This window comes from Petromyzon marinus, unplaced genomic scaffold (assembly GCF_048934315.1).
Source record: "Petromyzon marinus isolate PM22_M1 ecotype Great Lakes invasive population unplaced genomic scaffold, UKy_Petmar_22M1.pri1.0 PM_G_Scaffold_84, whole genome shotgun sequence".
Lineage (NCBI taxonomy): Eukaryota > Metazoa > Chordata > Hyperoartia > Petromyzontiformes > Petromyzontidae > Petromyzon > Petromyzon marinus.
This window is the reverse complement of record NW_027423040.1, coordinates 325,446-344,336: the sequence shown is the minus strand read 5'-3', so window position 1 is coordinate 344,336 and position 18,891 is coordinate 325,446. Positions and strand designations below refer to the sequence as shown.

The following is an 18,891-nucleotide window of genomic DNA, read 5'->3' as shown; positions in this document are numbered from 1 at the left end:
GCGGTGGTGGTGGTGTTGGTGGGGGTGGTGGCCGTGGTGGCAGTGGTGGTTGCGAGCAACCCGAGGAGTGGGCGGTGGCAGTGGTGAGGGCGGCTGGGACGCCGCGCTCACTCCTCACGCTGCTCACTGACCGTGAGGACGACGACCAGGTGAGACCACGGGTGGGGCGCACAAGGATATGTGTCTGTGTGTGTGTAGGTCGACTCAGCCTCAAATGAGTACCTGGAGGGATGTGTAAACATCGCCGCTAGGGAGACAAAGGCGGCCGGGCATGGTGCTGGCCACCCACCCCCTCGTGTGCTGTGCCGGCCTTTAAAGGCGCTCGCTAACAGCACTTGCCCCTACAGTCTGTTAAGGCTATACGGGGTATCTTTGTCTGTGCGCGGCACGGGCTAGAGAAGAGATGGAGTGACGTGGTACAAGAGGATGTGGAGCTGAGTCGACTTCCCGATGACTGGTACCAGCGGTGTAAAAATCGGCCTCTGTGGAGGAGGCTCGTGAAGGACGCTACTGGGCAGTTGGAGGCAGTCGCCCTCCAACAACAACGGAGGGCGGAGGAGCGACGCTCAGAACAACGAGCGGAGCGCCGGGTGGCTAAAGCACAGCAGGTTGGCACAGGAGGGGGCACAGGCGGTGCATCAGCCAGTCATCTCAGTCAGTCGACCCGTGGCACCTGGGTCTGTCCCTTGACCTTCTGCCAGCGGGCGTTCGACACTTCACGTGGCCTCAAGGTGCACATAGCCTGGCACAAGCGTCGTGGTGACATCACCGCCACTTGGTGGCGTATGGCGGTTGTTGTTTGTGCATCTCCTCATCTCCCCGTGCCCCCACAGGTGCGTGCATATGCATGTGAGGTGTTGCAAGTCCTCAGCTCCAACCATGTTGGCGCATTGGCCCTCTGCAACAATGGAGGCATCGCGGCCTTCGCCAGCCTGCTGGGACGCACTCACAACCCTCACACCCTGGAGAAGATCACCGGTAGCAACCCACCCACACTCACCACCCACTCTCGCCACCCACACTCACCACTCACCACCCACTCTCGCCACCCACACTCACCACCCACGCTCACCACCCACACTCACCACCCATGCTCGCCACGCTCGTCACGCTCACCACTCTCACCACGCTCACTACTCTCACCAGGCTCACCACTCTCACCAGGCTCACCACTCTCGCCATGCTCACCACCCACACTCACCACTCACACTCACCACCCACCCACCCTCGCCACCCCTACCCCAGGCACGCTGTGGAACCTGTCGTGCCACGAGCCTCTGAGGGCTGCGCTGGTGGAGCTCTGCCTCCCGGCGCTGGTGGAGCTCGTGCTGGTGCCAGAGAGCGGCTGGAGGAGCAACGTTGGAGACAAACCCTCCTCACCGTCCTCACCCAGCTCGCCCGTCTCACCCTCCTCACTCAGCTCGCCCGCCTCGCCTTCCGCGGCGTTCTGCAACGCCTTGGCGTGCCTGCGGTAAGGCGCGCCGAGACAGACGTGACGGGGACGTTGCGGTGGACGCGACGGGAATGTCGTGGTTGACGTGACGGGGACGTCAGGGTTCACGTCACGGCGGTGACGTTGCAGGGAGTTGAGCTTGGCAGACCCGGACAGGCGGCTGAGCATGCGGCAGTGCGAGGGGCTGGTGGACTGCGTGCTGCACTTCATCCGCTCGGCACTCAAAGGGCACAACATCGAGACTCAGGTGACCCCCACACCAAGATGGGTAGTGGTAAAGTAGTGGTTAGCGCTACGAACCCGGCGACCCGGGTTCAATTCCCGCTCGTGGCCAACACCGGTGAAGATTATCTGAAATGGTCCTGGGCCTCCCCTAGGTGTACTCAGCCTCAATTGAGTACCTGGTGTGGTGTGTAAACATCGCCACTGAGCAGACAAAGGTGGTTGGGCATTGTGCTTGCCACCAACCCCCTCGTGTACCGTTCCGGTCTCTTCATAGGTGCTCGCTAACAGCACTTGCCCCTACAGTCTGTTGAGGCTATATGGAGGGTCTTTGTTTATGTATGTGTATGTATGTACACGTGTGTGGATGTATGTGTATGTGTATGTATGTCCGTGTGTGTGTATTGTCCGGCAAAAACAACCCCCTACCTCCTCGAGGTGCCGGACGGCAAAATTGTGGTGGGCAGTGCCGTGGGGGGAGGGCCAATTTAGATTGGCCTTTCCCTTCATGGCATTTGTTACCACCACAATGGCCAAAAGGGGGCTTTGGACCGGTGCGAGGGACTGGTAACCCCTCCACTTTCAATTAACTACCACTAAAATACGAGGTAATGCATTTATTAAGTTTGTGCCGGAGGCACCAGGGGTACGGGCGTCTATGACGTCTCCTGGCCAAACCCCATTTGGCGGAGCGAGGAGATTGAATCTTTATCCTCGGGGCTTCTTCAGAAACAACAAAAAGCCTCTACGGATGGCCACGTGGAATGTTCGAACGCTCATTGCGGAGGAGAGGCTTCCATTCTTTTGTTGGGAGCTGGACCGGTACCGCCTGCATCTCTATGGTATTCAGGAGGTCCAGGGGACCGGCTCTGGCTCCTGCCACCATGAGGGGTGGACAGTCCTTTACTCGGGGCAGGAGACTGCCAAACAACAGGGAGTGGCTCTTCTTCTGAACAAAAGAATGAAGGGGGCGTGGGAGTGTGGCGGTCAGGTGTGGGATGCTGTAATCCCCAGGCTACTTTGGGCTCGCCTTCCCATCAACCAGAGGCAAGGAGTGGTGGTCGTGGTTATGTATGCCCCCACTGAAGACGAACATCTGGAAGGATGCAGGCAAGGCCGATGAGTCAGATGGCTTCTATGACCTCCTGTCAAAGATACTGGCTAAAGTGGCCCTTCGGGATAGAGTCATCTTGTTGGGTGACTTCAATGCCCGAGTTGGTCATGATGCTAGCACCTGGTCTGGAGTGATTGGAGGGCATGGGCCAGATCAGCTCAATAACAACGGTAAGAGGCTGATAGATTTTTGTGCAGCCCATGGGCTTGTAATTACCAACACGCTGTTCCGGCATCGGCACATCCACACAACATCATGGATGCATGCCAGGTCCAAGTGTAACGAGTTCAACTGAGTCGCAGACGTTGTCTTGGGAGCAACACTTTATTCAGAAACTCAACGTAACATAACACAACCTACACTTGGGTGTTGAATGCTCATCTAGCCACGCTACGGCAGAACTAGACACGGTTCGCTATCCCGGCCCAGACCACAAGCTGGGTCCCGGACCACGTGGCTAGAGGCTTCTTCAACCCGACGTGGATCTTCATCACCAGTAACACGAAGAACCCCGAGCCCCTCCCGGGGCCCCCGTTATATCGGCCTGGGCTGGGGTTGGCTCCGCCCCTCGCCCCGCCCACCTTCCAGATCTCTCCGGCTCTTTCCCGAAGGCTCCCCAAGAGCTCTGCTATACCACGTGACCGCCCAGCGGCCCCCGTCCACCGGAGGCCCCCCTCCAATATCATCCGGTTACGTGTCGGCAGGCCAACCAGCGTATCATGCCCCAACGTAACCCTGGCTGGCTGACACTCCCTCTCGCTCCCTCACCGGGAGCCCGCACCGCACACCGCACATGGTGCCTCCACGCTGCACAGCGCTCACCCAAGCCCCGTGAGGGCTGGTACTTCGCCCAGTAAGCGGACTACACATAATGCCAAGACATTATCCGCTGCGGTTTCGTAAGCCCGGCACCACACAGTGACAATCACAGTCACTACACAAGCAAGACCATCTGCTGGACTACATTGTGATGGAACAGTGGATGCGGGCCCATGTCCTTGACACCAGGAGCTGATCTGCCCACTGACCATCGACTTGGCATCTTTAAGATGTGCCTGCCATTCTTCCACTCCGGTGGTGGGTGTACACCCAGGACCCCATTCAAACCCATAGTGGCATTGTCTCAGCTAGCTGATTAAAATTTCAAGCGATAATTTAATCATCGCTTGCAGCTGGGGTTGGCATCATCCCAAACCTCCTCATGTCGAGGGGAAATGGGCGAGGTTTAGGACTGTGGCTTATGCAGCTGCAATGGCTTCTTTGGGTACACGGTCCAGACCTCCTCAGAGACCCTGGCTGACAAAGGAGGTGTTCAGGCTGGCTGAGAAAAAGTGACAGGCCCACTCTCATCATCTACAACATCCCATGTCAGAGAATGAGGAGGCTTACCGAAGCCTTCGCTCGGAGGTTCGTAGAGCCGTGAGGCGCCTTAAGGATGGTTGGTGGTTGCAGGTTGCTGAGGAGATGGAGTCTGCCCCAATGGCCTGTGATCACAAATTCCTATTTAACTCCATCAAAAAAGTAACCTGCAGCGCCACACCTATTACCATCATTAGGAGAAAGAACGGTGATCCAATCTCCGACCCCCAGGAACAGGTTTGCAGATTTGCTGAGCATTTTTGGGAGGTCCTGGGGGAGGGGAAATCCCCCAACCTGGAAAACATCGTGGCACAAAGTGAGGATGACCCTGCTGAGGCTGCGGTGCCTCATAGAAGAGGAAGTCACCCCCTGTGAGTGGCTGGCTGAGGTGCCATCTGTTGAAGAAGTACTGAAGGCGATCCGGAGTCTGAGACCAGGAAAGGCACTGGGTAGAGATGATCTCCCAAGCAAAATGCTGAGGGAGGGTGGCGTTTGAGCACAGACTGCCCTATATGACATCATAACAGCAGTCTGGACCACTGGACGGGTTCCGCAGGATTGGAAGGATGCCCTGGTGGTCCCCCTCTTTAAGAAGGGGGAACGCACGGACTGTAACAACTACAGGGGCATCTCATGCCTCAGTGTGCCGGGAAAGGTCCTGGCAAGGATTATTCAACATCGCCTTGTCAGGCACGCTGAGGCGAGGCTTGCAGAGCCCCATTGCGGTTTCAGGAAAGGGCGGTCCTGCAAAGATGCCATATTTTCTATCGGTCTGCTACAGCAGAAGTGTAGGAAATTCCACATCTCCGCTTTTTTGACCTGCTCAAGGCCTATGATACCATCAGTAGGCCTGGGCTCTGGGTTGTTCTTAGTGCTTTCGGAGTCCCTAACGCTCTGCTTATGATCATTAAGGAACTTCATGATGGTGAGCGGGCCAGGGTAGAACTTCGTGGCCGGGGTGCGACAGTGATGTCCTCTGGCTCCCACATTATTTAACATCTATTTTGACCACGTAGTTCGTGAAGCCTTCAATAGCTGTACCGGGGGAATCTCCATTTGGTACAGATATAAGGGAGGCTGATCGATGCCCAGGTGCAGTCACGGGATGGCTCCCTATTGCTCAACCACGTTATGTATGCCGATGATTTGGTAATTGCTGCTCATTCAGAGGAGGAATTGGAGATGCTGGCTGCTGAGACTGGAGCGTGCCACTAAGAGATGGGGCCTTACCATCACCCCCACCAAAACTAAGCACCTGCCTGGGTATTTTGTACCATCGGACACTCCACCCCCACAACTCCCAATCGGTGATGGGGCAGTTGTGGAGAGAGTGGAGAGATTCCCATATTTATTTTTTACCTACGTGACTTCACCGAATAGAACCAAAGAGTATGAGTTTCCCATACCTGGGCAGTGTGCTTATGACCGGCTCCAGTTTAACAGCAGAGGTCTCACTCCGAATCAGTCGAGCAGCAATATCTTTTCATCGGTTGCGTGACGCTGTGTGGAAGCTACCTGGTCTATCGCTCCGTACTAAGCTTCAGGTCTTCTCGGCCACGGTCATTCCCTCCCTTCTCTACGCTTGCGAAACGTGGACCCCCCTAATGGAACATCTTCACCGGTTAGAAACAGTTAGGCTGGCCTGCCTACGATCCATCCTGGGTTTAACCAGACTAGATTGTGTGAGGAGCTCACAAATCCTTGAAAGATCTGGGCAAGGTCCCATCGGTGAGCTCCTCCGGCGGGCAAGGCTGCGATGGCTGGGTCATGTAGCCCGCATGCCCAGCCACCGCATGCCGAAACAGCTTTTGTTCGGCCGGATCGAGGGGACTAAACGGGCGCGGCACCGGCTAGAGAAGAGATGGAGTGATGTGGTACAGAAGGACGTGGAGCTGAGTGGACTTGTCGATGACTGGTACCAGCGGTGTCAAGGTTGGTATCTGTGGAGGAGGCTCGTGAAGGACGCTACTGGGCAGTTGGAGGTAGTCGCCCTCCAACAACAACGGAGGGCGGAGGAGCGACGCTCAGAACAACGAGCGGAGCGCCGGGTGGCTAAAGCACAGCAGGTTGGCACAGTAGGGGGCACAGGTGGTGCATCAGCCAGTCATCTCAGTCAGTCGACCCGTGGCACCTGGGTCTGCCCCGTGACCTCCTGCCAGCGGGCGTTCGACACTTCACGTGGCCTCAGGGTGCACATAGCCTGGCACAAGCGTCGTGGTGACGTCACCGCCACTTAGTGGCGAATGGCGGTTGTTGTTGTTGTCTGTGTGTGTGTCTGTGTGTGTGTGTGTCTGTGTGTGTGTCTGTGTGTGTGTCTGTGTGTGTCTGTGTGTGTCTGTGTGTCTGTGTGTGTCTGTGTGTGTCTGTGTGTGTGTATGTCTGTGTGTGTGTCTGTGTGTGTGTGTCTGTGTGTGTGTGTCATGATACTGGAACCTGGTCTGGAGTGATTGGAGGGCATGGGCCAGATCAGCTCAATAACAACGGTAGGAGGCTGCTAGATTTTTGTGCAGCCCATGGGCTTGTAATTACCAACACGCTGTTCCGGCATCGGCGCATCCACACAACATCATGGATGCATGCCGGGTCCAAGCAAGAACATCTGCTGGACTACATAGTGACGGACCAGCGGATGCGAGCCTATGTCCTTGACACCAGGACCTACCGTGGAGCTCATCTGCCCTCTGACCATCGACTAGTCATCTGTAAGATGCGCCTGCCATTCTTCCACTCCGGTGGTGGGTGTACACCCAGGACCCCATTCCGACCTAAAGTGGCCTGGTCTCAGTTATCTGATGAAAGTTGCAAGCGAGAATTTCATCATCGCTTGCGGCTGGGATTGGCATCGTCCCCGACTGCTCCTGATGTCGAGGGTAAATGGGCGAGGTTTAGGACTGTGACTCATGCAGCTGCAATGGCTGCTTTGGGTACGCGGTCCAGACCTCCACAGAGACCCTGGCTGACAGAGGAGGTGTTCAGGATGGTTGAGAAAAAGTGACAGGCCCACTGTCATCGGCTACAGAGTCCCACGTCAGAGAATGAGGAGGCTTACCGCAGCCTTCGCTCGGAGGTTCGGAGAGCCGTGAGGCGCTGCAAGGATGGGTGGTGGTCGCGGGTTGCTGAGGAGATGGAGTCTGCCTCAGTGGCCCATGATCACAAATCTCTATTTAACTCCATAAAAAAAGTAACCTGCAGCGCCACACCTATTACCATCATTAGGGGAAAAAACGGTGATCCAATCTCCGACCCCCAGGAACAGGTTTGCAGATTTGCTGAGCATTTCTGTGAGGTCCTGGGGGAGGGAAAATCCCTCAGCCAGGAAAAAATCGTGGCACAAAGTGAGGATGACCCTGCTGAGGCTGTGGTGCCTCAAATATTGGAAGAAGTCACCCCCCGTGAGTGGCTGGCTGAGGTGCCATCTGTTGAGGAAGTACTGAAGGCGATCCGAAGTCTGAGACCAGGAAAGGCAGCGGGCAGAGATGATCTCCCAAGCGAAATGCTGAGGGAGGGTGGCGTTTGTGCACAGACTGCCCTATATGACATCATAACAACGGTCTGGGCCGCTGGACGGGTTCCACAGGATTGGAAGGATGCCCTGGTCGTCCCCCTCTTTAAGAAGGGGGACCGCACAGACTGTAACAACTACAGGGGCATCTCACTCCTCAGTGTGCCGGGAAAGGTCCTGGCAAGGATTATTCAGCATCGCCTTGCCAGGCATGCTGAGGAGAGGCTTGTGGAGCCCCAATGCGGTTTCAGGAAAGGGCGGTCCTGCACAGATACCATATTTTCTGTCCGTCTGCTACAGCAGAGGTGTAGGGAATTCCAACAAGACCTACATCTCTGCTTTATTGACCTGGTCAAGGCCTATGATACCATCAGTAGGCCTGGGCTCTGGGTTGTTCTTCGTGCTTTTGGAGTACCTGACCACGATCATTAAGGACCTTCATGATGGTGAGCGGGCCCGGGTAAAACTACGTGGCCGGGAGTCAGAGCCATTCCCTGTACACCTTGGGGTGCGACAGGGATGTCCTCTGGCTCCCACATTATATAACATCTATTTTGACCACGTAGTTCGTGTAGCCTTCAATAGCTGTACTGGGGGAATCTCCATATGGTACAGATATAATGGGAGGCTGATCGATGCCCGGGTGCGGTCAAGGGATGGCTCCTACAGACACTTACATACAGACACTTACATACAGACACTGAGACACTTACATACAGACACTTACATACAGACACTTACATACAGACACTGAGATATTCACATACAGACATTTACATACAAACACTTAACATACAGACACTTACATACAGACACTTACATACAGACACTTACTTAGACATTTACTTACAGACACTGAGACACGTAAATACAAACACTTACATACAGAAGCTTACATACAGACACTTACATACAGACACTGAGACACTTACATACAGACATTTACATACAGACACTGAGACACTTACATACAGACACTTACATACAGACACTTACAAACTGACACAAACAGACACTGAGACACTTACATACAGACACTTACATACAAACACTTACATACACACACTTACATACAGGCACTTACATACAGATACTTACATAGACACTTACATACAGACACTTACATACTGACACAAACAGACACTGAGACACTTACATACAGACACTTACATACAAACACTTACATACAGACACTTACATACAGACACTTACATACAGACACTGACATACAGACTCTTACATAAAGACACTTACATACAGACACTTAGACACTTACATACAGACACTTACATAAGACTCTTACATAAAGACACTTACATACAGACACTGAGACACTTACATACAGACACTTACATACAAACACTTACATACAGACACTTACATACAGACACTTACATACAGACACTTACATATAGACACTTACATACAGACCCTTACATACAGACACTTAGACACTTACATACAGACACTTACATACAGACTCTTACATAGAGACACTTACATACAGACACTTAGACACTTACATACAGACACTTACATACAGACAATGTGTGTGTCAGACTTAGTGCATCCACAAGTACAGGTGTGTGTGTGTGTTGGACTTAGTGCACCCACCAGTACAGGTGGGTCGGTGTGTGTGTCGGACTTAACGCATCCACAAGTACAGGTGTGTGTGTGTCGGACTTAGTGCATCCACCAGTACAGTGGGTCGGTGTGTGTGTGTGTGTCAGACTTAGTGCATCCACCAGTACAGATGGGTCGGTGTGTGTGTCGGACTTAGTGCATCCACAAGTACAGGTGTGTGTTTGTGTGTCGGACTTAGTGCATCCACAAGTACAGGTGTGTGTGTGTGTCGGACTTAGTGCAACCACAAGTACAGGTGTGTGTGTGTGTGTCGGCTTAGTGCATCCACAAATACACGTGGGTGTGTGTGTGTCGGCGGTGGGTGGCTTACTGCAGCTACCATATCATGCGTCTTGTGCTGGAAGAAATAAAGCCTCCAGTTAAATTTTTGACTTGTTACACTGGTCTACAGCCAAAATGCTTTCGAGAAATAAACATGTAGTCCAACTTTACTAATTCTGTGTCACTGAGCTGTCCACTTGACACTGATGTTCCGGTGTGTCTGTTCCACCTGAAGAAGGAGACTTGTGTTGCCTCCGAAACGTTGTGATTTAATTGTTTTCTTTTGTTTTATTTTATTTTACCTCCGTGACTCCACCGTACAAATTGATTCTCATTGTTTCGTGAGGAGTCGACTCCTTTTTAATCGCATTAAGAATCGACTCCCATTGACTTGCACAGGGAATCGGATTGTAGATTGTATTAGAAATCGATTGCTCATTGAATTGCATGAGGAATCGACTTAGCGTCTGAATCAATTCCTTGTCGACTTGTGTTTGGAACCGGTTCGTGGTGTGGAGTTGGATCCGGGTCTGGGGGGTTCAGCATCGCCTGGTGAGTTTACACTCAACACTCACCACTACTCACCACTAGTACACTCACCACTAGTACACTCACCACTACTCACCACTAGTACACTCGCCACTAGTACACTCACCACTAGTACACTCACCACTACGCACCACTAGTACACTCACCACTACTCACCACTAGTACACTCACCACTACTCACCACTAGTACACTCACCACTAGTACACTCACCACTTACCACTACTCACCACTTACCACTAGTACACTCACCACTAGTACACTCACCACTTACCACTACTCACCACTCACCACTAGTACACTCACCACTACTCACCACTCACCACTAGTACACTCACCACTAGTACACCCACCACTCACCACTAGTACACTCACCACTAGTACACTCACCACTAGTACACTCACCACTAGTACACTCACCACTACTCACTAGTACACTCACCACTACTCACCACTAGTACACTCACCACTCACCACTACTCACCACTCACCACTAGTACACTCACCACTAGTACACTCACCACTCACCACTAGTACACTCACCACTAGTACACCCACCACTCACCACTAGTACACTCACCACTAGTACACTCACCACTAGTACACTCACCACTACTCACCACTACTCACCACTAGTACACTCACCACTAGTACACTCACCACTCACCACTAGTACACTCACCACTACTCACCACTAGTACACTCACCACTAGTACACTCACCACTCACCACTAGTACATTCACCACTAGTACACTAACCACTACTCAACACTCACCACTAGTACACTCACCACTACTCACCACTAGTACACTCACCACTAGTACACTCACCACTACTCACCACTACTCACCACTCACCACTAGTACACTCACCACTAATACACTCACCACTAGTACACTCACCACTAGTACACTCACCACTCACCACTAGTACACTCACCACTAGCACACTCACCACTCCCCCACTAGTACACTCACCACTACTCACCACTAGTACACTCACCACTAGTACACTCACCACTAGTACACTCACCACTACTCACCACTCACCACTACTCACCACTCACCACTAGTACACTCACCACTACTCACCACTAGTACACTCACCACTACTCACCACTCACCACTACTCACCACTCACCACTAGTACACTCACCACTCACCACTAGTACACTCACCAGTAGTACACTCACCACTACTCACCACTACTCAACACTCACCACTAGTACACTCACCACTAGTACACCCACCACTCACCACTAGTACACTCACCACTCATCACTAGTACACTCACCACTAGTACACTCACCACTAGTACACTCACCACTCACCACTACTCACTACTAGTACACTCACCACTAGTACACTCACCACTCACCACTAGTACACTCACCACTCACCACTGCTCACCACTCACCACTACTCACCACTAGTACACTCACCACTAGTACACTCACCACGCACCACTACTCACCACTCACCACTACTCACCACTAGTACACTCACCATTAGTACACTCACCACTCACCACTACTCACCACTCACCACTACTCACCACTAGTACACTCACCACTAGTACACTCACCACTACTCACCACTAGTACACTCACCACTAGTACACTCACCACTAGTACACCCACCACTCACCACTACTCACCACTAGTACACCATTAGTACACTCACCACTCACCACTAGTACACTCACCACTCACCACTACTCACCACTCACCACTACTCACCACTAGTACACTCACCACTCACCACTACTCACCACTCACCACTACTCACCACTAGTACACTCACCACTAGTACACTCACCACTCACCACTACTCACTACTAGTACACTCACCACTAGTACACTCACCACTCACCACTAGTACACTCACCACTCACCACTGCTCACCACTCACCACTACTCACCACTAGTACACTCACCACTAGTACACTCACCACGCACCACTACTCACCACTCACCACTACTCACCACTAGTACACTCACCATTAGTACACTCACCACTCACCACTACTCACCACTCACCACTACTCACCACTAGTACACTCACCACTAGTACACTCACCACTACTCACCACTAGTACACTCACCACTAGTACACTCACCACTAGTACACCCACCACTCACCACTACTCACCACTAGTACACTCACCATTAGTACACTCACCACTCACCACTAGTACACTCACCACTCACCACTACTCACCACTCACCACTACTCACCACTAGTACACTCACCACTCACCACTACTCACCACTCACCACTACTCACCACTAGTACACTCACCACTAGTACACTCACCACTCACCACTACTCACCACTCACCACTACTCACCACTAGTACACTCACCAATCACCACTAGTACACTCACCACTAGTACACTCACCACTACTCACCACTCACCACTACTCACCACTAGTACACTCACCATTAGTACACTCACCACTCACCACTACTCACCACTCACCACTACTCACCACTAGTACACTCACCACTAGTACACTCACCACTACTCACCACTAGTACACTCACCACTAGTACACTCACCACTAGTACACTCACCACTAGTACACTCACCACTCACCACTAGTACACTCACCACTCACCACTACTCACCACTCACCACTACTCACCACTAGTACACTCACCACTCACCACTACTCACCACTCACCACTACTCACCACTAGTACACTCACCACTAGTACACTCACCACTCACCACTACTCACCACTCACCACTACTCACCACTAGTACACTCAACACTCACCACTAGTACACTCACCACTAGTACACTCACCACTCACCACTACTCACCACTCACCACTAGTACACCGCTGTGTCTGTTCCACCTGAAGAAGGAGACTTGTGTTGCCTCCAAAACGTCGTGATTTAATTGTTTTCTTTTATTTTGTTTTATTTTACCTCCGTGACGCCACCGTATAAATTGATTCTCAACATTGTTTCGTGAGGAGTCGACTCCTTTTTAAACGCATTAAGAATCGACTCCTATTGACTTGCACGGGGAATCGGATTGAAGAGTTGTATTAGAATTCGATTGCTCATTGAATTGCATGAGGAATCGACTTAGAGTCTGAATCAATACCTTGTCGACTTGTGTTTGGAACCGGTTCGTCGTGTGGAGTTGGATCCGGGTTTGGGGGGTTCAGCATCGCCTGGTGAGTTTACACTCAACACTCACCACTACTCACCACTAGTACACTCACCACTAGTACACTCACCACTACTCACCACTCACCACTAGTACACTCACCACTACTCACCACTAGTACACTCACCACTCACCACTACTCACCACTAGTACACTCACCACTAGTACACTCACCACTCACCACTAGTACACTCACCACTCACCACTACTCACCACTCACCACTACTCACCACTAGTACACTCACCACTAGTACACTCACCACTAGTACACTCACCACTCACCACTAGTACACTCACCACTACTCACCACTAGTACACTCACCACTAGTACACTCACCACTACTCACCACTAGTACACTCACCACTACTCACCACTCACCACTAGTACACTCACCACTAGTACACTCACCACTACTCTCCACTCAGCACTACCCACCACTAGTACACTCACCACTAGTACACTCAACACTCACCACTACTCACCACTCACCACTAGTACACTCACCACTACTCACCACTACTCACCACTCACCACTAGTACACTCACCACTAATACATTCACCACTACTCACCACTAGTACACTCACCACTAGTACACTCACCACTAGTACACTCACCACTACTCACCACTCACCACTACTCACCACTCACCACTACTCACCACTAGTACACTCACCACTACTCACCACTAGTACACTCACCACTCACCACTAGTACACTCACCACTAGTACACTCACCACTACTCAAAACTCACCACTACTCACCACTCACCACTAGTACACTCACCACTACTCACCACTAGTACACTCACCACTCACCACTACTCACCACTAGTACACTCACCACTAGTATACTCACCACTAGTACACCCACCACTCACCACTACTCACCACTCACCACTAGTACACTCACCACTAGTACACTCACCACTCACCACTACTCACCACTAGTACACTCACCACTAGTACTCTCACCACTCACCACTACTCACCACTAGTACACTTACCACTAGTACACTCACCACTCACCACTAGTACACTCACCACTAGTACACTCACCACTCACCACTAGTACACTCACCACTAGTACACTCACCACTAGTACACTCACCACTCACCACTACTCACCACTAGTACACCCACCACTCACCACTAGTACACTGACCACTAGTACACTCACCACTCACCACTACTCACCACTAGTACACTCACCACTCACCACTAGTACACTCACCACTACTCACCACTAGTACACTCACCACTAGTACACTCACCACTCCCCCACTCCCCCTCCCTCCCCCCCAGGACGAGGACTTTGTCACCACCATGGCCAACGCGGCCTTCCTGTCTCACGCTCTGCGCCCTGACCCTTCTGCTGTCCCTGCTGCTGTTGCTGCCCCTGCTGTCCCTGCTGCTGCTGCCCCTGCTGTCCCTGCTGCCCCCGCTGTCCCTGCTGCCCCTGTTGCTGCCCCTGCTGTCCCTGCTGCTGCTGCCCCTGCTGCTGCTGTCCCTGCTGTCCCTGCTGTCCCTGCTGCCCCTGCTGCTGTCCCTGCTGCTGCTGCTGCCCCTGCTGCCCCCGCTGTCCCTGCTGTTGCTGTCCCTGCTGCTGCTGTCCCTGCTGTCCCTGCTGCTGTCCCTGCTGCTGCTGCCCCTGCTGTTGCTGCCCCTGCTGCTGCTGTCCCTGCTGCTGCTGCCCCTGCCGCCGCTGCCCCTGCTGCCCCTGCCGCCGCTGCCCCTGCTGTCCCTGCTGCTGCTCCTGCTGCTGTCCCTGCTGCTACTGCCGCACTGCCGCTTGGCTCCCCGCTGTGCCGCTGGTGGCTCGGCTTCCTGGGCGCTCTCAGACGCTGCTGCTGCTGCTGCACCACCACCAACACCACCGCCGCTGGCTGTGGTGTTGGTGGTGGTGTTGGTGGTGGTGTTATTGGTGGTGGTGTTGGTGGCGTTGGTGGTGGTGGTGTTGTCGGTGGTGGTGTTGGTGGCGGTGGTGGTGTTGGTGGTGGTGGGGGTGGTGGTGTTTGTGGTGGTGGCGGTGGTGGTGGTGTTGGTGGGGGTGGTGGCCGTGGTGGCAGTGGTGGTTGCGAGCAACCCGAGGAGTGGGCGGTGGCAGTGGTGAGGGCGGCTGGGACGCCGCGCTCACTCCTCACGCTGCTCACTGACCGTGAGGACGACGACCAGGTGAGACCACGGGTGGGGCGCACAAGGATATGTGTCTGTGTGTGTGTAGGTCGACTCAGCCTCAAATGAGTACCTGGAGGGATGTGTAAACATCGCCGCTAGGGAGACAAAGGCGGCCGGGCATGGTGCTGGCCACCCACCCCCTCGTGTGCTGTGCCGGCCTTTAAAGGCGCTCGCTAACAGCACTTGCCCCTACAGTCTGTTAAGGCTATACGGGGTATCTTTGTCTGTGCGCGGCACGGGCTAGAGAAGAGATGGAGTGACGTGGTACAAGAGGATGTGGAGCTGAGTCGACTTCCCGATGACTGGTACCAGCGGTGTAAAAATCGGCCTCTGTGGAGGAGGCTCGTGAAGGACGCTACTGGGCAGTTGGAGGCAGTCGCCCTCCAACAACAACGGAGGGCGGAGGAGCGACGCTCAGAACAACGAGCGGAGCGCCGGGTGGCTAAAGCACAGCAGGTTGGCACAGGAGGGGGCACAGGCGGTGCATCAGCCAGTCATCTCAGTCAGTCGACCCGTGGCACCTGGGTCTGTCCCTTGACCTTCTGCCAGCGGGCGTTCGACACTTCACGTGGCCTCAAGGTGCACATAGCCTGGCACAAGCGTCGTGGTGACATCACCGCCACTTGGTGGCGTATGGCGGTTGTTGTTTGTGCATCTCCTCATCTCCCCGTGCCCCCACAGGTGCGTGCATATGCATGTGAGGTGTTGCAAGTCCTCAGCTCCAACCATGTTGGCGCATTGGCCCTCTGCAACAATGGAGGCATCGCGGCCTTCGCCAGCCTGCTGGGACGCACTCACAACCCTCACACCCTGGAGAAGATCACCGGTAGCAACCCACCCACACTCACCACCCACTCTCGCCACCCACACTCACCACTCACCACCCACTCTCGCCACCCACACTCACCACCCACGCTCACCACCCACACTCACCACCCATGCTCGCCACGCTCGTCACGCTCACCACTCTCACCACGCTCACTACTCTCACCAGGCTCACCACTCTCACCAGGCTCACCACTCTCGCCATGCTCACCACCCACACTCACCACTCACACTCACCACCCACCCACCCTCGCCACCCCTACCCCAGGCACGCTGTGGAACCTGTCGTGCCACGAGCCTCTGAGGGCTGCGCTGGTGGAGCTCTGCCTCCCGGCGCTGGTGGAGCTCGTGCTGGTGCCAGAGAGCGGCTGGAGGAGCAACGTTGGAGACAAACCCTCCTCACCGTCCTCACCCAGCTCGCCCGTCTCACCCTCCTCACTCAGCTCGCCCGCCTCGCCTTCCGCGGCGTTCTGCAACGCCTTGGCGTGCCTGCGGTAAGGCGCGCCGAGACAGACGTGACGGGGACGTTGCGGTGGACGCGACGGGAATGTCGTGGTTGACGTGACGGGGACGTCAGGGTTCACGTCACGGCGGTGACGTTGCAGGGAGTTGAGCTTGGCAGACCCGGACAGGCGGCTGAGCATGCGGCAGTGCGAGGGGCTGGTGGACTGCGTGCTGCACTTCATCCGCTCGGCACTCAAAGGGCACAACATCGAGACTCAGGTGACCCCCACACCAAGATGGGTAGTGGTAAAGTAGTGGTTAGCGCTACGAACCCGGCGACCCGGGTTCAATTCCCGCTCGTGGCCAACACCGGTGAAGATTATCTGAAATGGTCCTGGGCCTCCCCTAGGTGTACTCAGCCTCAATTGAGTACCTGGTGTGGTGTGTAAACATCGCCACTGAGCAGACAAAGGTGGTCGGGCATTGTGCTTGCCACCAACCCCCTCGTGTACCGTTCCGGTCTCTTCATAGGTGCTCGCTAACAGCACTTGCCCCTACAGTCTGTTGAGGCTATATGGAGGGTCTTTGTTTATGTATGTGTATGTATGTACACGTGTGTGGATGTATGTGTATGTGTATGTATGTCCGTGTGTGTGTATTGTCCGGCAAAAACAACCCCCTACCTCCTCGAGGTGCCGGACGGCAAAATTGTGGTGGGCAGTGCCGTGGGGGGAGGGCCAATTTAGATTGGCCTTTCCCTTCATGGCATTTGTTACCACCACAATGGCCAAAAGGGGGCTTTGGACCGGTGCGAGGGACTGGTAACCCCTCCACTTTCAATTAACTACCACTAAAATACGAGGTAATGCATTTATTAAGTTTGTGCCGGAGGCACCAGGGGTACGGGCGTCTATGACGTCTCCTGGCCAAACCCCATTTGGCGGAGCGAGGAGATTGAATCTTTATCCTCGGGGCTTCTTCAGAAACAACAAAAAGCCTCTACGGATGGCCACGTGGAATGTTCGAACGCTCATTGCGGAGGAGAGGCTTCCATTCTTTTGTTGGGAGCTGGACCGGTACCGCCTGCATCTCTATGGTATTCAGGAGGTCCAGGGGACCGGCTCTGGCTCCTGCCACCATGAGGGGTGGACAGTCCTTTACTCGGGGCAGGAGACTGCCAAACAACAGGGAGTGGCTCTTCTTCTGAACAAAAGAATGAAGGGGGCGTGGGAGTGTGGCGGTCAGGTGTGGGATGCTGTAATCCCCAGGCTACTTTGGGCTCGCCTTCCCATCAACCAGAGGCAAGGAGTGGTGGTCGTGGTTATGTATGCCCCCACTGAAGACGAACATCTGGAAGGATGCAGGCAAGGCCGATGAGTCAGATGGCTTCTATGACCTCCTGTCAAAGATACTGGCTAAAGTGGCCCTTCGGGATAGAGTCATCTTGTTGGGTGACTTCAATGCCCGAGTTGGTCATGATGCTAGCACCTGGTCTGGAGTGATTGGAGGGCATGGGCCAGATCAGCTCAATAACAACGGTAAGAGGCTGATAGATTTTTGTGCAGCCCATGGGCTTGTAATTACCAACACGCTGTTCCGGCATCGGCACATCCACACAACATCATGGATGCATGCCAGGTCCAAGTGTAACGAGTTCAACTGAGTCGCAGACGTTGTCTTGGGAGCAACACTTTATTCAGAAACTCAACGTAACATAACACAACCTACACTTGGGTGTTGAATGCTCATCTAGCCACGCTACGGCAGAACTAGACACGGTTCGCTATCCCGGCCCAGACCACAAGCTGGGTCCCGGACCACGTGGCTAGAGGCTTCTTCAACCCGACGTGGATCTTCATCACCAGTAACACGAAGAACCCCGAGCCCCTCCCGGGGCCCCCGTTATATCGGCCTGGGCTGGGGTTGGCTCCGCCCCTCGCCCCGCCCACCTTCCAGATCTCTCCGGCTCTTTCCCGAAGGCTCCCCAAGAGCTCTGCTATACCACGTGACCGCCCAGCGGCCCCCGTCCACCGGAGGCCCCCCTCCAATATCATCCGGTTACGTGTCGGCAGGCCAACCAGCGTATCATGCCCCAACGTAACCCTGGCTGGCTGACACTCCCTCTCGCTCCCTCACCGGGAGCCCGCACCGCACAC

The 18,891-nt window shown here is 53.9% G+C and overlaps 2 long non-coding RNA genes across 2 annotated transcripts; both read left to right on the top strand.

Annotated features, from left to right (window-relative positions):
* The first annotated feature begins 13 nt into the window (after positions 1–13).
* LOC142921683 (uncharacterized) lies at positions 14–1,466 on the top strand. The gene is made up of 3 exons (XR_012939616.1): positions 14–149; positions 834–978; positions 1,246–1,466. It is a non-coding gene; the product is annotated as an uncharacterized LOC142921683 (long non-coding RNA).
* A 13,861-nt stretch (positions 1,467–15,327) lies between these two features.
* LOC142921682 (uncharacterized) lies at positions 15,328–16,780 on the top strand. Its single transcript, XR_012939615.1, has 3 exons — positions 15,328–15,463; positions 16,148–16,292; positions 16,560–16,780. It is a non-coding gene; the product is annotated as an uncharacterized LOC142921682 (long non-coding RNA).
* Positions 16,781–18,891: the final 2,111 nt, after the last annotated feature.